The sequence below is a fragment of the Rhipicephalus microplus genome, unplaced genomic scaffold, assembly GCF_043290135.1.
Source record: "Rhipicephalus microplus isolate Deutch F79 unplaced genomic scaffold, USDA_Rmic scaffold_13, whole genome shotgun sequence".
Classification (NCBI taxonomy): Eukaryota; Metazoa; Arthropoda; class Arachnida; order Ixodida; family Ixodidae; genus Rhipicephalus; species Rhipicephalus microplus.
The window spans coordinates 3,838,285-3,856,783 of NW_027464586.1; the positions used below are offsets into that span (position 1 = coordinate 3,838,285).

The following is an 18,499-nucleotide window of genomic DNA, read 5'->3' on the forward strand; positions in this document are numbered from 1 at the left end:
TTCGAGCCCTCCCGGGAGAGGTGTGTTGCTTTTTTTATTTTGGGCTGATAGCTTTGAAAATATATTCTGATGGTGGTGAGTGTGGAGTAGGACTGTCTCCGTGGCGCAATTGGCTAGCGCGATCGGCTGTTAACCGAAAGGTTGGAGGTACGAGCCCACCCGGTGGTGGTGCGGCGATTTTTTTCCTTTTGGCTTATAGCTCTGAAGAAATGTTCTGACGGTGGTGAGAGTGGAGCACGATTGTCTCCATGGCGCAATTGGCTATGCGATTGGCTGTTAACCGAAAGGTTGGAGGTTACAGTCCTCCCGGGAGTGGTGTATTGCTTTTTTTTCTTTGGGCTGCTAGCTTTGAAGATATGTTCTGATGGTGGTGAGAGTGGAGCACGACTGTCTCCGTGGCACAATTGGCTAGCGCGATCAGCTGTGAACCGAAAGTTTGGAGGTACGAGCCCACCCGGTGGTGGTGTGGCGCTTTTTTTTCTTTGGGCTGATAGCTCTGAAGAAATGTTCTGACGGTGGTGAGAGTGGAGCACGACTGTCTCCGTGGCGCAATTGGCTAGCGCGATCGGCTGTTAACCGAAAGGTTGGAGGTTCGAGCCCTCCCGGGAGTGGTGTGTTGCTTTTTTTATTTTGGGCTGATAGCTTTGAAAATATGTTCTGATGGTGGTGAGTGTGGAGCAGGACTGTCTCCGTGGCGCAATTGGCTAGCGCGATCGGCTGTTAACCGAAAGGTTGGAGGTACGAGCCTATCCGGTGGAGGTGCGGCGCTTTTTTTTCTTTGGGCTGATAGCTTTGAAGCTATGTTCTGATGCTGGTGAGAGTGGAGCACGACTGTCTCCTTGGCGCAATTGGCTAGCGCGATCGGCTGTTAACCGAGAGGTTGGAGGTTGGAGCCCACCCGGTGGTGGTGCGGCGATTTTTTTCCTTTTGGCTGATAGCTCTGAAGAAATGTTCTGACGGTGGTGAGAGTGGAGCACGATTGTCTCCATGGCGCAATTGGCTATGCGATCGGCTGTTAACTGAAAGGTTGGAGGTTCGAGTCCTCCCGAGAGTGGTGTATTGCTTTTTTTCTTTGGGCTGATAGCTTTGAAGATATGTTCTGATGGTGGTGAGAGTGGAGCACGACTGTCTCCGTGGCGCATTTGGCTAGCGCGATCAGCTGTTAACCGACAGGTTGGAGGTTCGAGCCCTCCCGGAAGTGGTGTGTGGCTTTTTTTATTTTGGGCTGATAGCTTTGAAAATATGTTTTGATGGTGGTGAGTGTGAAGCAGGACTGTCTCCGTGACGCAATTGGCTAGCGCGATTGGCTGTTAACCGAAAGGTTGGAGGTTCGAGCCCTCCCGGGAGTGGTGTGTTGCTTTTTTTATTTTGGGCTGATAGCTTTGAAAATATGTTTTGATGGTGGTGAGTGTGGAGCAAGACTGTCTCCGTGACGCATTTGGCTAGCGCGATCGGCTGTTAACCAAAAGGTTGGAGGTACGAGCCCACCCGGTGGAGGTGCGGCGCTTTTTTTCTTTGGACTGATAGCTTTGAAGATATGTCCTGATGGAGGTGAGAGTGGAGCACGACTGTCTCCGTGGCGCAATTGGCTAGCGCGATCGGCTGTTAACCGAGAGGTTGGAGGTTCCAGCCCTCCCGGGAGTGGTGTGTTGCTTTTTTTGGGCTGATAGCTTAGAAGATATGTTCTGATTGTGGTGAGAGTGGAGCACGACTGTCTCCGTGGCGCTATTTGCTATCGCGATCGGCTGTTAACCGAAAGGTTGGAGGTACGAGCCCACACGGTGGTGGTGCGGCACTTTTTTTTTCTTTGGGCTGATAGCTCTGAAGAAATGTTCTGACGGTGGTGAGAGTGGAGCACGACTGTGTCGGTGGCGCAATTGGCTATGCGAAAGGCTGTTAAGCGGAATGTTGGAGGTTCGAGCCCTCCCGGGAGTGGTGTGTTGCTTTTTTTCTTTGGGCTGATAGCTCTGAAGATATGTTCTCATGGTGGTGAGAGTGGAGCAGGACTGTCTCCGTGGCGCAATCGGCTAGCGCGATTAGCTGTTAACCGAGAGGTTTGAGGTACGAGCCCACCCGGTGGAGGTGTGGCGCTTTTTTTTCTTTGGCCTGATAGCTTTGAAGATATGTCCTGACGGTGGTGAGAGTGGAGCACGACTGTCTCCATGGCGCAAGTGGCTATGCGATTGGCTGTTAAGTGAAAGGTTGGAGGTTCCAGCCCTCCCGGGAGTGGTGTGTTGCTTTTTTTCGGTAGATAGCTTAGAAGATATGTTCTGATGGTGGTGAGAGTGGAGCACGACTGTCTCCGTGGCGCAATTTGCTATCGCGATCGGCTGTTAACCAAAAGGTTGGAGGTACGAGCCCACACGGTGGTGGTGCGGCACTTTTTTTTTCTTTGGGCTGATAGCTCTGAAGAAATGTTCTGACGGTGGTGAGAGTGGAGCACGACTGTATCCGTGGCGCAATTGGCTATGCGAAAGGCTGTTAACCGGAAGGTTGGAGGTTCGAGCCCTCCCGGGAGTGGTGTGTTGCTTTTTTTTCTTTGGGCTGATAGCTTTGAAGATATCAAGATGGCTTACGAGCTTCGCTTTCACGTTATACAGGTTGGTGAAATCGATTCATTACATGCTAAGAAGACAAGTAACCGTTGTTTACTGCTGCTTCCACGCCCACAGGTGTTATACGTCTTGTCGCGAGAGTGTACTAACGCCCTTTGCTCGCTACTCTTGTGTTTCGGTGACGTTGAAGCAAACCCAGGGCCTCCAAAAAAGACCCCTGGGCCACAAGATGATGTCGAGAACAACACAGCTTCTTCTGATGCGCGTCATAAAGAAGTTATGGCAATGCTTTCTAAGATAAGCGCCCGCTGTGATTCATCTGCCGTTGAGCAGTCCAATTTGGCAAAGGCGATCGGCGAGGTGAAAGCCAACCAGCAACTTGTGGCGAGCAAATTATGCGAGATTGAAAGGCGGCTTTCGACGGTTGAACTGCGGACTAACTCGGTTGCGGACATTGAGAAGGAATTGCAGGTCGCGAATGAAGCTATCGGCAGCATCACTCAAACAAACGACGCATTGGTGTCCCGTCTAAACGACCTCGAGGACAGAGCCCGAAGGTGCAACTTAGTGTTTTTCGGTATGCCCGATAAAAATGAGACCTGGCAAGCTACTGAAGAGGCACTTACGAACTTGCTCTCTAGTAGCCTAGGCGCCGAGTTCGACCCGAATGCAGTAGAAAAGGCCCATCGTTTAGGTGGTCCATATATACGCGAGAAAACTCGACCAGTGATAGTAAAATTTGCAAGCCTTAAAGCAAAAGAACTTGTGATGGCACGTCGATCGAAGCTGAGAAGTCATAAAGTCTCTGTATCGGAGGACTACTGTCAGGCTACAAGAACAGCGCGCAAGATGCTGCACAATTATGCAAAATCATTGCCTGGCCGACCCGCTTTTCAGCTTCGTTACGACAAGCTCGTTGTTAACCACAGAAACTATTGTTATGATGCTTCCGCGGGCATTGTTCGCGAGACTACTGCGCATTCTCGCAGTAATGGCAGCGAATCCCGCATCGAAAATGGGGCGCACTCAACTTCTGATCACAGCCATGACCTTCACGCACGTTTATTGCCTGATGCCGCACTTTTGTCCCGTGCGCGGACATCTAATGCCTCCTCATAACAATCAGCAAGGGGAAGTGGCAGTATCGTATCACGTCCTATTTCGGTGCTCTACACGAACATCCGTAGTATAATGGGAAAGCGGGACGCTTTTGACGCTTTTATCGATTCTTGTGAAGCCGACGTGATTGCCGTGACCGAGACTTGGTTGAATGCTGATGTTTGCGATAAGGAAATTTTTACTACTTCCAAATCGTTGAACATTTACCGCCGCGATAGAGATGGAAGACAGGGTGGTGGCACTTTGCTTGCCATTTCGAAGCGTTTCAAGTCCTTTCTTATAAACGTGACGTCTACATTGGAAGTGATATGGTGCGGGTTGGTTGTGAATAATAAAACGCTTGTTCTTGGCGTCTGTTACCGCCCTCCAGATACAGACATCAGCTTTGTTCAGGAGTTTCACGATAACAATAATGAAATTACAATGCGGTACCCATCTTCTTCGATAACTATTCTCGGTGACTTCAACTATCCTACCATAATGTGGGCGTCATCGTTACCAGAAGTCGTACCATTTTCTTCAAATGGCCAATGTTTTCTCGATACTTGCAACCTGTTTAATTTTACGCAGATGGTGAATAACCCAACTCGCGTCACCAATTCTTCATCGCACATTCTTGACTTGATTCTTACAACAATGCCCGACAACATTCATGCACTAAACTCACTTCCTGGTCTCAGCGATCACTGTCTGCTACATTTTTACATACGCAACAGCATGCCAACTGCTACTAAGAAACGCAAGGTTATCTATAACTACAATGCTGCAAACTTTGAGACAATCAACAACGAACTCTCTCTATTTTACGACACTTATTTACATGACTTTGATAATAGAACCGTGCAGGAAAACTGGGATCTGTTTGTTAACAAAATCTACGAACTTACTCGTACCTTTGTTCCCTTAAAGTCTATACCTGTGAGCTCTTGCTCACCCTGGTACAATACATACCTAAAGCGACTTTCTAACAAAAAGAAACGCTTGTTTCGTGCTGCGAAACTCCAGAGTACGGAGAAACGCTGGCGCTCCTACGAGAGTGCTGCGCGAGTTTACTCGTCAGCAGTTTCGGATGCTAAGGCTAACTTTCTATCTAACACTCTGCCATCAATGCTTGTAAGCAACCCTAGAAAGTTTTGGAAAACTATTACAAATACCAACGACAGTGAAATCGTACTTGTTGACTCGGACGGCCTTCCCGTATCTTCCGAGATGTGTGCAGCACGCCTGAACGAAAATTTTGTCCGGAACTTTTCAGGGTCGTCCACTTCTGCTACCGTCTCTTTACCAGCGCGCAACTATCCAACAACGTCTGTTATAGTGACTGAGGCCCATGGAATTGTAAAACTAATTGAATCGCTCAGAATATCCTCTGCTTGTGGTGTTGACAACATAAACGCAAGAGTCCTTAAAGAAACTAAGCATGCCTCATCTATGTTCCTGTGTAAAATATTCCAACAGTCTTTGAATGAAGGTGTGGTGCCACGCGTTTGGAAAGAGGCAAAGGTGGTTCCGCTACACAAATCAGGAAACAAGCATTCTGTTACTAATTACCGACCTATTTCACTTACTTCTATACCATGCAAACTTTTGGAGCACATAATTTTCTCTTACTTGGTCAATTTTCTAGAATCAAAATCGTTCTTTAGCACGTCACAGCATGGATTTAGGAAGTCATTCTCATGTGAAACACAGTTGCTTTGTTTTACCCATTCGTTACATATCATTCTAGATCGGAGTTCACTGGTCGACTGCATCTTTTTAGACTTTTCGAAGGCTTTCGACAAGATTAATCATCACCTACTACTATATAAGCTTAGGACCCTTAATATTGATGGCGGCATTCTTGCTTGGATCGAGTTTTTCTTAATTAATCGCTCACAATTCGTTGTTGCTAACAACTACAGCTCACCCTCTTCTCCCGTTACTTCTGGTGTGCCCCAGGGTTCTGTGTTGGGCCCTTTACTATTCCTTATTTATATTAACGACTTACCCGATGTTGTAACTTCTTCGATTCACCTTTTCGCCGATGACTGCGTTGTTTACCGAGAAATCTCATCTAACTCTGACGCTACTTCTTTGCAAAGTGACATTAATAATATTGCCAGCTGGTGTAGAACTTGGCACATGGATCTCAACACTAACAAATGTAAAGTTTTACGTATCTCACGAACTACCGGACCCCCTGTTAACTACATCTTAAATGACGTTGATCTAGAGTCTGTAACTTCGTATAAATACTTGGGGATTCATATAACATCTGACTTGAACTGGAAACATCATATTACCTATGTTATTAACAATAGCAACCGTATGCTAGGGTACCTACGACGCAACTTTAGCCGTGCCCCTCAAGCCGTGAAACTAACCATGTATAAAACACTAGTTCGTCCAAAACTTGAATATGCATGCTCCATTTGGGATCCTTTTCAACTGAACTTGACTCACTCGCTTGAAATGGTACAGAATAACGCAGCACGCTTCATTCTATCTAACTACCATCGCACTAGCAGTATTACGTCAATGAAACAGAGCCTTTCACTACAGTCACTTGAATCACGTCGCAAAGCATCTCGTCTCATACTTTTTCATAAGATAATCAATCATCCACTTTTGAAAGCTCAGTTCATTACCACTCCTGCCTATTGCTCAGCTCGTTTAGATCATCAACATAAGGTACACGTCATTAGCTGCCGCACTAACACTTTTCATCATTCCTTCGTCCCACGCACATCCAGCGACTGGAACCACCTTCCCTCAGACATGGTTTCCATTTCAAGTCACGACTTGTTCTCATCTACAGTGCAGAATTACTTACGTGATGACACGTGAAGTGTATATTGTACATATATATTTTTGTACTCTGTTTGCCCCATTCTGATGATACTTACACGCACATTCATTGTACTGCTTAACATCAAATTTTCATGTTTTGTAATTTTTATTATTTTGATGTTACTATGTTTGCTCTTGGTTATAGTTTTTTTTTCTGTACCCCACTCCCCTCTGTAAAGCTATGTGCGATTGAGGGTAAAATAAATGAAATGAAATGAAATGAAATGAAATATGTTCTGATGGTGGTGAGAGTGGAGCAGGACTGTCTCCGTGGCGCAATTGGCTAGCGCGATCGGCTGTTAACCGAAAGGTTGGAGGTACGAATCCACCCGGAGGTGGTGCGGCGCTTTTTTTTCTTTGGGCTGATAGCTTTGAAGATATGTTCTGATAGTGGTGAGAGTGGAGCAGCACGACTGTCTCCGTGGCGCAATAGGCTAGCGCGATCGGCTGTTAACCGAAAGGTTGGAGGTACGAGCCCTCCCGGGAGTGGTGTGTTGCTTTTTATTCTTTGGGCTGATAGCTTTGAAGATATGTTCTGATGGTGGTGAGAGTGGAGCACGACTGTCTCCGTGGCGCAATTGGCTAGCGCGATCGGCTGTCAACCGAAAGGTTAGAGGTACGAGCCCATCCGGTGGTGGTGCGGCGCTTTTTTTCTTTGGGCTGATAGCTCTGAAGAAATGTTCTGACAGTGGTGTGAGTGGAGCACGACTGTCTCCGTGGCGCGATTGGCTAGCACGATCGGCTGTTAACCGAAAGGTTGGAGGTTCGAGCCCTCCCGGGAGTGGTGTGTTGCTTTTTTTATTTTGGGCTGATAGCTTTGAAAATATGTTCTGATGGTGGTGAGTGTGGAGCAGGACTGTCTCCGTGGCGCAATTGGCTAGCGCGATCGGCTGTTAACCGAAAGGTTGGAGGTACGAGCCTACCCGGTGGAGGTGCGGCGCTTTTTTTTCTTTGGGCTGATAGCTTTGAAGCTATGTTCTGATGCTGGTGAGAGTGGAGCACGACTGTCTCCTTGGCGCAATTGGCTAGCGCGTTCGGCTGTTAACCGAGAGGTTGGAGGTTGGAGCCTACCCGGTGGTGGTGCGGCGATTTTTTTCCTTTTGGCTGATAGCTCTGAAGAAATGTTCTGACGGTGGTGAGAGTGGAGCACGATTGTCTCCATGGCGCAATTGGCTATGCGATCGGCTGTTAACTGAAAGGTTGGAGGTTCGAGTCCTCCCGGGAGTGGTGTATTGCTTTTTTTCTTTGGGCTGATAGCTTTGAAGATATGTTCTGATGGTGGTGAGAGTGGAGCACGACTGTCTCCGTGGCGCAATTGGCTAGCGCGATCAGCTGTTAACCGACAGGTTGGAGGTTCGAGCCCTCCCGGGAGTGGTGTGTTGCTTTTTTTATTTTGGGCTGATAGCTTTGAAAATATGTTTTGATGGTGGTGAGTGTGAAGCAGGACTGTCTCCGTGACGCAATTGGCTAGCGCGATTGGCTGTTAACGGAAAGGTTGGAGGTATGAGCCCACCCGGTGGAGGTGCGGCGCTTTTTTTTCTTTGGCCTGATAGCTTTGAAGATATGTCCTGATGGTGGTGAGTGTGGAGCACGACTGTCTCCGTTGCGCAATTGGCTAGCGCGGTCGGCTTTTAACCGAAAGGTTGGAGGTTCGAGCCCTCCCGGGAGTGGTCTGTTGCTTTTTTTATTTTGGGCTGATAGCTTTGAAAATATGTTTTGATGGTGGTGAGTGTGGAGCAGGACTGTCTCCGTGACGCATTTGGCTAGCGCGATCGACTGTTAACCAAAAGGTTGGAGGTACGAGCCCACCCGGTGGAGGTGCGGCGCTTTTTTTTCTTTGGACTGATAGCTTTGAAGATATGTCCTGATGGAGGTGAGAGTGGAGCACGACTGTCTCCGTGTCGCAATTGGCTATGCGATCGGCTGTTAACCGAAAGGTTGGAGGTTGGAGCCCTCCCGGGAGTGGTGTGTTGCTTTTTTTTCTTTGGGTTGATAGCTTTGAAGATATGTTCTCATGGTGGTGAGAGTGGAGCAGGACTGTCTCCGTGGCGCAATTGGCAAGCGCGATTGGCTGTTAACCGAGAGGTTGGAGGTACGAGCCCACCCGGTGGTGGTGCGGCGCTTTTTTTTCTTTGGGCTGATAGCTTTGAAGAAATGTTCTGATGGTGGTGAGAGTGGAGCACGACTGTCTCCGTGGCGCAATTGGCTAGCGCGGTCGGCTGTTAACCGACAGGTTGGAGGTTCGAGCCCTCCCGGGAGTGGTGTGTTGCTTTTTTTATTTTGGGCTGATAGCTTTGAAAATATGTTTTGATGGTGGTGAGTGTGAAGCAGGACTGTCTCCGTGACGCAATTGGATAGCGCGATCGGCTGCTGATAGCTTTGAAAATATGTTTTGATGGTGGTGAGTGTGAAGCAGGACTGTCTCCGTGACGCAATTGGCTAGTGTGATCGGCTGTTAACCGAAAGGTTGGAGGTACGAGCCCACCCGGTTGAGGTGCGGCGCTTTTTTTTCTTTGGCCTGATAGCTTTGAAGAAATGTTCTGATGGTGGTGAGAGTGGAGCACGGCTGTCTCCGTGGCGCAATTGGCTAGCGCGATCGGCTGGTAACCGAGAGGTTAGAGGTTCCAGCCCTCCCGGGAGTGGTGTGTTGCTTTTTTTATTTTGGGCTGATAGCTTTGAAAATATGTTTTGATGGTGGTGAGTGTGAAACAGGATTGTCTCCGTGACGCAATTGGCTAGCGCGATCGGCTGTTAACCGAAAGGTTGGAGGTACGAGCCCACACGGTGGTGGTGCGGCGCTTTTTTGTTTGGCCTGATAGCTTTGAGGATATGTCCTGATGGTGGTGAGAGTGGAGCACGACTGTGTCCGTGGCGCAATTGGCTAGCGCGATCGGCTGTTAACCGAGAGGTTGGAGTTTCCAGCCCTCCCGGCAGTTGTGTGTTGCTTTTTTTTGGGCTGATAGCTTAGAAGATATGTTCTGATGGTGGTGAGAGTGGAGCACGACTGTGTCCGTGGCGCAATGTGCTATCGCGATCGGCTGTTAACCGAAAGGTTGGAGGTACGAGCCCACACGGTGGTGGTGCGGCACTTTTTTTTTCTTTGGGCTGATAGCTCTGAAGAAATGTTCTGACGGTGGTGAGAGTGGAGCACGACTGTCTCCGTGGCGCAATTGGCTATGCGAAAGGCTGTTAACCGGAAGGTTGGAGGTTCGAGCCCTCCCGGGAGTGGTGTGTTGCTTTTTTTTCTTTGGGCTGATAGCTTTGAAGGTATTTTCTCATGGTGGTGAGAGTAGAGCAGGACTGTCTCCGTGGCGCAATTGGCTAGCGCGATTGGCTGTTAACCGAGAGGTTCGAGGTACGAGCCCACCCAGTGGTGGTGCGGTGCTTTTTTTGGGCTGATAGCTTTGAAAAAATGTTCTGATGGTGGTGAGAGTGGAGCACGACTGTCTCCGTGGCGCAATTGGCTAGCGCGGTCGGCTGTTAACCGACAGGTCGGAGGTTCGAGCCCTCCCGGGAGTGGTGTGTTGCTTTTTTTATTTTGGGCTGATAGCTTTGAAAATATGCTTTGATGGTGGTGAGTGTGAAGCAGGACTGTCTCCGTGACGCAATTGGCTAGCGCGATCGGCTGTTAACCGAAAGGTTGGAGGTACGAGCCCACCCGGTGGAGGAGCGACGCTTTTTTTTCTTTGGCCTGATAGCTTTGAAGATATGTCCTGACGGTGGTGAGAGTGGAGCACGACTGTCTCCATGGGGCAAGTGGCTATGCGATCGGCTGTTAACTGAAAGGTTGGAGGTTCCAGCCCTCCCGGGAGTGGTGTGTTGCTTTTTTTGGGCTGATAGCTTAGAAGATATGTTCTGATGATGGTGAGAGTGGAGCACGACTGTCTCCGTGGTGCAATTTGCTATCGCAATCGGCTGTTAACCGAAAGGTTGGCGGTACGAGCCCACACGGTGGTGGTGCGGCACTTTTTTTCTTTGGGCTGATAGCTTTGAAGATATGTTTTGATGGTGGTGAGAGTGGAGCACGACTGTCTCCGTGGCGCAATAGACTAGCGCGATCGGCTGTTAACCGAAAGGTTGGAGGTACGAGCCCTCCCAGGAGTGGTGTGTTGCTTTTTATTCTTTGGGCTGATAGCTTTGAAGATATGTTCTGATGGTGGTGAGAGTGGAGCACGACTGTCTCCTTGGCGCAATTGGCTAGCGCGATCGGCTGTTAACCGAGAGGTTGGAGGTTGGAGCCCACCCGGTGGTGGTGCGGCGATTTTTTTCCTTTTGGCTGATAGCTCTGAAGAAATGTTCTGACGGTGGTGAGAGTGGAGCACGATTGTCTCCATGGCGCAATTGGCTATGCGATCGGCTGTTAACTGAAAGGTTGGAGGTTACAGTCCTCCCGGGAGTGGTGTATTGCTTTTTTTTCTTTGGGCTGATAGCTTTGAAGATATGTTCTGATGGTGGTGAGAGTGGAGCACGACTGTCTCCGTGGCGCAATTGGCTAGCGCGATCAGCTGTTAACCGAAAGTTTGGAGGTACGAGCCCACCCGGTGGTGGTGTGGCGCTTTTTTTTCTTTGGGCTGATAGCTCTGAAGAAATGTTCTGACGGTGGTGAGAGTGGAGCACGACTGTCTACGTGGCGCAATTGGCTATGCGATCGGCTGTTAACTGAAAGGTTGGAGGTTGGAGCCTTCCCGGGAGTGGTGTGTTGCTTTTTTTTCTTTGGGCTGATAGCTTTGAAGATATGTTCTCACGGTGGTGAGAGTGGAGCAGGACTGTCTCCGTGGCGCAATTGGCTAGCGCGATTGGCTGTTAACCGAGAGGTTGGAGGTACGAGCCCACCCGGTGGTGGTGCGGCGCTTTTTTTTCTTCTGCCTGATAGCTTTGAAGAAATGTTCTGATGGTGGTGAGAGTGGAGCACGGCTGTCTCCGCGGCGCAATTGGTTAGCGCGATCGGCTGTTAACCGAGAGGTTAGAGGTTCCAGCCCTCCCGGGAGTGGTGTGTTGCTTTTTTTGGGCTGAAAGCTTAGAAGATATGTTTTGATGGTGGTGAGAGTGGAGCACGACTGTCTCCGTGGCGCAATTTGCTATCGCGATCGGCTGTTAACCGAAAGGTTGGAGGTACGAGCCCACACGGTGGTGGTGCGGCACTTTTTTTTTCTTTGGGCTGATAGCTCTGAAGAAATGTTCTGACGGTGGTGAGAGTGGAGCACGACTGTCTCCGTGGCGCAATTGGCTATGCGAAAGGCTGTTAACCGGAAGGTTGGAGGTTCGAGCCCTCCCGGGAGTGGTGTGTTGCTTTTTTTTCTTTGGGCTGATAGCTTTGAAGGTATTTTCTCATGGTGGTGAGAGTGGAGCAGGACTGTCTCCGTGGCGCAATTGGCTAGCGCGATTGGCTGTTAACCAAGAGGTTGGAAGTACGAGCCCACCCGGTGGTGGTGCGGCGCTTTTTTTCTTTGGGCTGATAGCTTTGAAGAAATGTTCTGATGGTGGTGAGAGTGGAGCACGACTGTCTCCGTGGCGCAATTGGCTAGCGCGGTCGGCTGTTAACCGACAGGTTGGAGGTTCGAGCCCTCCCGGGAGTGGTGTGTTGCTTTTTTTATTTTGGGCTGATAGCTTTGAAAATATGCTTTGATGGTGGTGAGAGTGGAGCACGACTGTCTCCGTGGCGCAATTGGCTATGCGAAAGGCTGTTAACCGGAAGGTTGGAGGTTCGAGCCCTCCCGGGAGTGGTGTGTTGCTTTTTATTCTTTGGGCTGATAGCTTTGAAGATATGTTCTGATGGTGGTGACAGTGGAGCACGACTGTCTCCGTGGCGCAATTGGCTAGCGCGATCGGCTGTCAACCGAAAGGTTAGAGGTACGAGCCCATCCGGTGGTGGTGCGGCGCTTTTTTTCTTTGGGCTGATAGCTCTGAAGAAATGTTCTGACAGTGGTGTGAGTGGAGCACGACTGTCTCCGTGGCGCGATTGGCTAGCACGATCGGCTGTTAACCGAAAGGTTGGAGGTTCGAGCCCTCCCGGGAGTGGTGTGTCGCTTTTTTTATTTTGGGCTGATAGCTTTGAAAATATGTTCTGATGGTGGTGAGTGTGGAGCAGGACTGTCTCCGTGGCGCAATTGGCTAGCGCGATCGGCTGTTAACCGAAAGGTTGGAGGTACGAGCCTACCCGGTGGAGGTGCGGCGCTTTTTTTTCTTTGGGCTGATAGCTTTGAAGCTATGTTCTGATGCTGGTGAGAGTGGAGCACGACTGTCTCCTTGGCGCAATTGGCTAGCGCGTTCGGCTGTTAACCGAGAGGTTGGAGGTTGGAGCCCACCCGGTGGTGGTGCGGCGATTTTTTTCCTTTTGGCTGATAGCTCTGAAGAAATGTTCTGACGGTGGTGAGAGTGGAGCACGATTGTCTCCATGGCGCAATTGGCTATGCGATCGGCTGTTAACTGAAAGGTTGGAGGTTCGAGTCCTCCCGGGAGTGGTGTATTGCTTTTTTTCTTTGGGCTGATAGCTTTGAAGATATGTTCTGATGGTGGTGAGAGTGGAGCACGACTGTCTCCGTGGCGCAATTGGCTAGCGCGATCAGCTGTTAACCGACAGGTTGGAGGTTCGAGGCCTCCCGGGAGTGGTGTGTTGCTTTTTTTATTTTGGGCTGATAGCTTTGAAATTATGTTTTGATGGTGGTGAGTGTGAAGCAGGACTGTCTCCGTGACGCAATTGGCTAGCGCGATTGGCTGTTAACGGAAAGGTTGGAGGTATGAGCCCACCCGGTGGAGGTGCGGCGCTTTTTTTGGGCTGATAGCTTTGAAAAAATGTTCTGATGGTGGTGAGAGTGGAGCACGACTGTCTCCGTGGCGCAATTGGCTAGCGCGGTCGGCTGTTAACCGACAGGTCGGAGGTTCGAGCCCTCCCGGGAGTGGTGTGTTGCTTTTTTTATTTTGGGCTGATAGCTTTGAAAATATGTTTTGATGGTGGTGAGTGTGGAGCAGGACTGTCTCCGTGACGCATTTGGCTAGCGCGATCGACTGTTAACCAAAAGGTTGGAGGTACGAGCCCACCCGGTGGAGGTGCGGCGCTTTTTTTTCTTTGGACTGATAGCTTTGAAGATATGTCCTGATGGAGGTGAGAGTGGAGCACGACTGTCTCCGTGTCGCAATTGGCTATGCGATCGGCTGTTAACCGAAAGGTTGGAGGTTGGAGCCCTCCCGGGAGTGGTGTGTTGCTTTTTTTTCTTTGGGCTGATAGCTTTGAAGATATGTTCTCATGGTGGTGAGAGTGGAGCAGGACTGTCTCCGTGGCGCAATTGGCAAGCGCGATTGGCTGTTAACCGAGAGGTTGGAGGTACGAGCCCACCCGGTGGTGGTGCGGCGCTTTTTTTTCTTTGGGCTGATAGCTTTGAAGAAATGTTCTGATGGTGGTGAGAGTGGAGCACGACTGTCTCCGTGGCGCAATTGGCTAGCGCGGTCGGCTGTTAACCGACAGGTTGGAGGTTCGAGCCCTCCCGGGAGTGGTGCGGTGCTTTTTTTGGGCTGATAGCTTTGAAAAAATGTTCTGATGGTGGTGAGAGTGGAGCACGACTGTCTCCGTGGCGCAATTGGCTAGCGCGGTCGGCTGTTAACCGACAGGTCGGAGGTTCGAGCCCTCCCGGGAGTGGTGTGTTGCTTTTTTTATTTTGGGCTGATAGCTTTGAAAATATGCTTTGATGGTGGTGAGTGTGAAGCAGGACTGTCTCCGTGACGCAATTGGCTAGCGCGATCGGCTGTTAACCGAAAGGTTGGAGGTACGAGCCCACCCGGTGGAGGAGCGACGCTTTTTTTTCTTTGGCCTGATAGCTTTGAAGATATGTCCTGACGGTGGTGAGAGTGGAGCACGACTGTCTCCATGGGGCAAGTGGCTATGCGATCGGCTGTTAACTGAAAGGTTGGAGGTTCCAGCCCTCCCGGGAGTGGTGTGTTGCTTTTTTTGGGCTGATAGCTTAGAAGATATGTTCTGATGATGGTGAGAGTGGAGCACGACTGTCTCCGTGGTGCAATTTGCTATCGCAATCGGCTGTTAACCGAAAGGTTGGCGGTACGAGCCCACACGGTGGTGGTGCGGCACTTTTTTTCTTTGGGCTGATAGCTTTGAAGATATGTTTTGATGGTGGTGAGAGTGGAGCACGACTGTCTCCGTGGCGCAATAGACTAGCGCGATCGGCTGTTAACCGAAAGGTTGGAGGTACGAGCCCTCCCAGGAGTGGTGTGTTGCTTTTTATTCTTTGGGCTGATAGCTTTGAAGATATGTTCTGATGGTGGTGAGAGTGGAGCACGACTGTCTCCTTGGCGCAATTGGCTAGCGCGATCGGCTGTTAACCGAGAGGTTGGAGGTTGGAGCCCACCCGGTGGTGGTGCGGCGATTTTTTTCCTTTTGGCTGATAGCTCTGAAGAAATGTTCTGACGGTGGTGAGAGTGGAGCACGATTGTCTCCATGGCGCAATTGGCTATGCGATCGGCTGTTAACTGAAAGGTTGGAGGTTACAGTCCTCCCGGGAGTGGTGTATTGCTTTTTTTTCTTTGGGCTGATAGCTTTGAAGATATGTTCTGATGGTGGTGAGAGTGGAGCACGACTGTCTCCGTGGCGCAATTGGCTAGCGCGATCAGCTGTTAACCGAAAGTTTGGAGGTACGAGCCCACCCGGTGGTGGTGTGGCGCTTTTTTTTCTTTGGGCTGATAGCTCTGAAGAAATGTTCTGACGGTGGTGAGAGTGGAGCACGACTGTCTACGTGGCGCAATTGGCTATGCGATCGGCTGTTAACTGAAAGGTTGGAGGTTGGAGCCTTCCCGGGAGTGGTGTGTTGCTTTTTTTTCTTTGGGCTGATAGCTTTGAAGATATGTTCTCACGGTGGTGAGAGTGGAGCAGGACTGTCTCCGTGGCGCAATTGGCTAGCGCGATTGGCTGTTAACCGAGAGGTTGGAGGTACGAGCCCACCCGGTGGTGGTGCGGCGCTTTTTTTTCTTCTGCCTGATAGCTTTGAAGAAATGTTCTGATGGTGGTGAGAGTGGAGCACGGCTGTCTCCGCGGCGCAATTGGTTAGCGCGATCGGCTGTTAACCGAGAGGTTAGAGGTTCCAGCCCTCCCGGGAGTGGTGTGTTGCTTTTTTTGGGCTGAAAGCTTAGAAGATATGTTTTGATGGTGGTGAGAGTGGAGCACGACTGTCTCCGTGGCGCAATTTGCTATCGCGATCGGCTGTTAACCGAAAGGTTGGAGGTACGAGCCCACACGGTGGTGGTGCGGCACTTTTTTTTTCTTTGGGCTGATAGCTCTGAAGAAATGTTCTGACGGTGGTGAGAGTGGAGCACGACTGTCTCCGTGGCGCAATTGGCTATGCGAAAGGCTGTTAACCGGAAGGTTGGAGGTTCGAGCCCTCCCGGGAGTGGTGTGTTGCTTTTTTTTCTTTGGGCTGATAGCTTTGAAGGTATTTTCTCATGGTGGTGAGAGTGGAGCAGGACTGTCTCCGTGGCGCAATTGGCTAGCGCGATTGGCTGTTAACCAAGAGGTTGGAAGTACGAGCCCACCCGGTGGTGGTGCGGCGCTTTTTTTCTTTGGGCTGATAGCTTTGAAGAAATGTTCTGATGGTGGTGAGAGTGGAGCACGACTGTCTCCGTGGCGCAATTGGCTAGCGCGGTCGGCTGTTAACCGACAGGTTGGAGGTTCGAGCCCTCCCGGGAGTGGTGTGTTGCTTTTTTTATTTTGGGCTGATAGCTTTGAAAATATGCTTTGATGGTGGTGAGAGTGGAGCACGACTGTCTCCGTGGCGCAATTGGCTATGCGAAAGGCTGTTAACCGGAAGGTTGGAGGTTCGAGCCCTCCCGGGAGTGGTGTGTTGCTTTTTATTCTTTGGGCTGATAGCTTTGAAGATATGTTCTGATGGTGGTGACAGTGGAGCACGACTGTCTCCGTGGCGCAATTGGCTAGCGCGATCGGCTGTCAACCGAAAGGTTAGAGGTACGAGCCCATCCGGTGGTGGTGCGGCGCTTTTTTTCTTTGGGCTGATAGCTCTGAAGAAATGTTCTGACAGTGGTGTGAGTGGAGCACGACTGTCTCCGTGGCGCGATTGGCTAGCACGATCGGCTGTTAACCGAAAGGTTGGAGGTTCGAGCCCTCCCGGGAGTGGTGTGTCGCTTTTTTTATTTTGGGCTGATAGCTTTGAAAATATGTTCTGATGGTGGTGAGTGTGGAGCAGGACTGTCTCCGTGGCGCAATTGGCTAGCGCGATCGGCTGTTAACCGAAAGGTTGGAGGTACGAGCCTACCCGGTGGAGGTGCGGCGCTTTTTTTTCTTTGGGCTGATAGCTTAGAAGATATGTTCTGATGGTGGTGAGAGTGGAGCACGACTGTCTCCGTGGCGCAATTTGCTATCGCGATCGGCTGTTAACCAAAAGGTTGGAGGTACGAGCCCACACGGTGGTGGTGCGGCACTTTTTTTTTCTTTGGGCTGATAGCTCTGAAGAAATGTTCTGACGGTGGTGAGAGTGGAGCACGACTGTATCCGTGGCGCAATTGGCTATGCGAAAGGCTGTTAACCGGAAGGTTGGAGGTTCGAGCCCTCCCGGGAGTGGTGTGTTGCTTTTTTTTCTTTGGGCTGATAGCTTTGAAGATATCAAGATGGCTTACGAGCTTCGCTTTCACGTTATACAGGTTGGTGAAATCGATTCATTACATGCTAAGAAGACAAGTAACCGTTGTTTACTGCTGCTTCCACGCCCACAGGTGTTATACGTCTTGTCGCGAGAGTGTACTAACGCCCTTTGCTCGCTACTCTTGTGTTTCGGTGACGTTGAAGCAAACCCAGGGCCTCCAAAAAAGACCCCTGGGCCACAAGATGATGTCGAGAACAACACAGCTTCTTCTGATGCGCGTCATAAAGAAGTTATGGCAATGCTTTCTAAGATAAGCGCCCGCTGTGATTCATCTGCCGTTGAGCAGTCCAATTTGGCAAAGGCGATCGGCGAGGTGAAAGCCAACCAGCAACTTGTGGCGAGCAAATTATGCGAGATTGAAAGGCGGCTTTCGACGGTTGAACTGCGGACTAACTCGGTTGCGGACATTGAGAAGGAATTGCAGGTCGCGAATGAAGCTATCGGCAGCATCACTCAAACAAACGACGCATTGGTGTCCCGTCTAAACGACCTCGAGGACAGAGCCCGAAGGTGCAACTTAGTGTTTTTCGGTATGCCCGATAAAAATGAGACCTGGCAAGCTACTGAAGAGGCACTTACGAACTTGCTCTCTAGTAGCCTAGGCGCCGAGTTCGACCCGAATGCAGTAGAAAAGGCCCATCGTTTAGGTGGTCCATATATACGCGAGAAAACTCGACCAGTGATAGTAAAATTTGCAAGCCTTAAAGCAAAAGAACTTGTGATGGCACGTCGATCGAAGCTGAGAAGTCATAAAGTCTCTGTATCGGAGGACTACTGTCAGGCTACAAGAACAGCGCGCAAGATGCTGCACAATTATGCAAAATCATTGCCTGGCCGACCCGCTTTTCAGCTTCGTTACGACAAGCTCGTTGTTAACCACAGAAACTATTGTTATGATGCTTCCGCGGGCATTGTTCGCGAGACTACTGCGCATTCTCGCAGTAATGGCAGCGAATCCCGCATCGAAAATGGGGCGCACTCAACTTCTGATCACAGCCATGACCTTCACGCACGTTTATTGCCTGATGCCGCACTTTTGTCCCGTGCGCGGACATCTAATGCCTCCTCATAACAATCAGCAAGGGGAAGTGGCAGTATCGTATCACGTCCTATTTCGGTGCTCTACACGAACATCCGTAGTATAATGGGAAAGCGGGACGCTTTTGACGCTTTTATCGATTCTTGTGAAGCCGACGTGATTGCCGTGACCGAGACTTGGTTGAATGCTGATGTTTGCGATAAGGAAATTTTTACTACTTCCAAATCGTTGAACATTTACCGCCGCGATAGAGATGGAAGACAGGGTGGTGGCACTTTGCTTGCCATTTCGAAGCG

General features: G+C 50.1%; 7 non-coding genes across 7 annotated transcripts; all 7 read left to right on the top strand.

Annotated features, from left to right (window-relative positions):
* The first annotated feature begins 8,690 nt into the window (after positions 1-8,690).
* TRNAN-GUU (transfer RNA asparagine (anticodon GUU)) lies at positions 8,691-8,767 on the top strand. The gene has a single exon. It is a non-coding gene; the product is annotated as a tRNA-Asn (tRNA).
* Positions 8,768-9,948: 1,181 nt separating this feature from the next.
* Positions 9,949-10,025, top strand: TRNAN-GUU (transfer RNA asparagine (anticodon GUU)). The gene has a single exon. It is a non-coding gene; the product is annotated as a tRNA-Asn (tRNA).
* A 1,980-nt stretch (positions 10,026-12,005) lies between these two features.
* Positions 12,006-12,082, top strand: TRNAN-GUU (transfer RNA asparagine (anticodon GUU)). The gene has a single exon. It is a non-coding gene; the product is annotated as a tRNA-Asn (tRNA).
* Positions 12,083-13,328: 1,246 nt separating this feature from the next.
* On the top strand, positions 13,329-13,405 carry TRNAN-GUU (transfer RNA asparagine (anticodon GUU)). The gene has a single exon. It is a non-coding gene; the product is annotated as a tRNA-Asn (tRNA).
* Positions 13,406-13,919: 514 nt separating this feature from the next.
* Positions 13,920-13,996, top strand: TRNAN-GUU (transfer RNA asparagine (anticodon GUU)). The gene has a single exon. It is a non-coding gene; the product is annotated as a tRNA-Asn (tRNA).
* Positions 13,997-14,062: 66 nt separating this feature from the next.
* Positions 14,063-14,139, top strand: TRNAN-GUU (transfer RNA asparagine (anticodon GUU)). The gene has a single exon. It is a non-coding gene; the product is annotated as a tRNA-Asn (tRNA).
* Positions 14,140-16,119: 1,980 nt separating this feature from the next.
* TRNAN-GUU (transfer RNA asparagine (anticodon GUU)) lies at positions 16,120-16,196 on the top strand. The gene has a single exon. It is a non-coding gene; the product is annotated as a tRNA-Asn (tRNA).
* Positions 16,197-18,499: the final 2,303 nt, after the last annotated feature.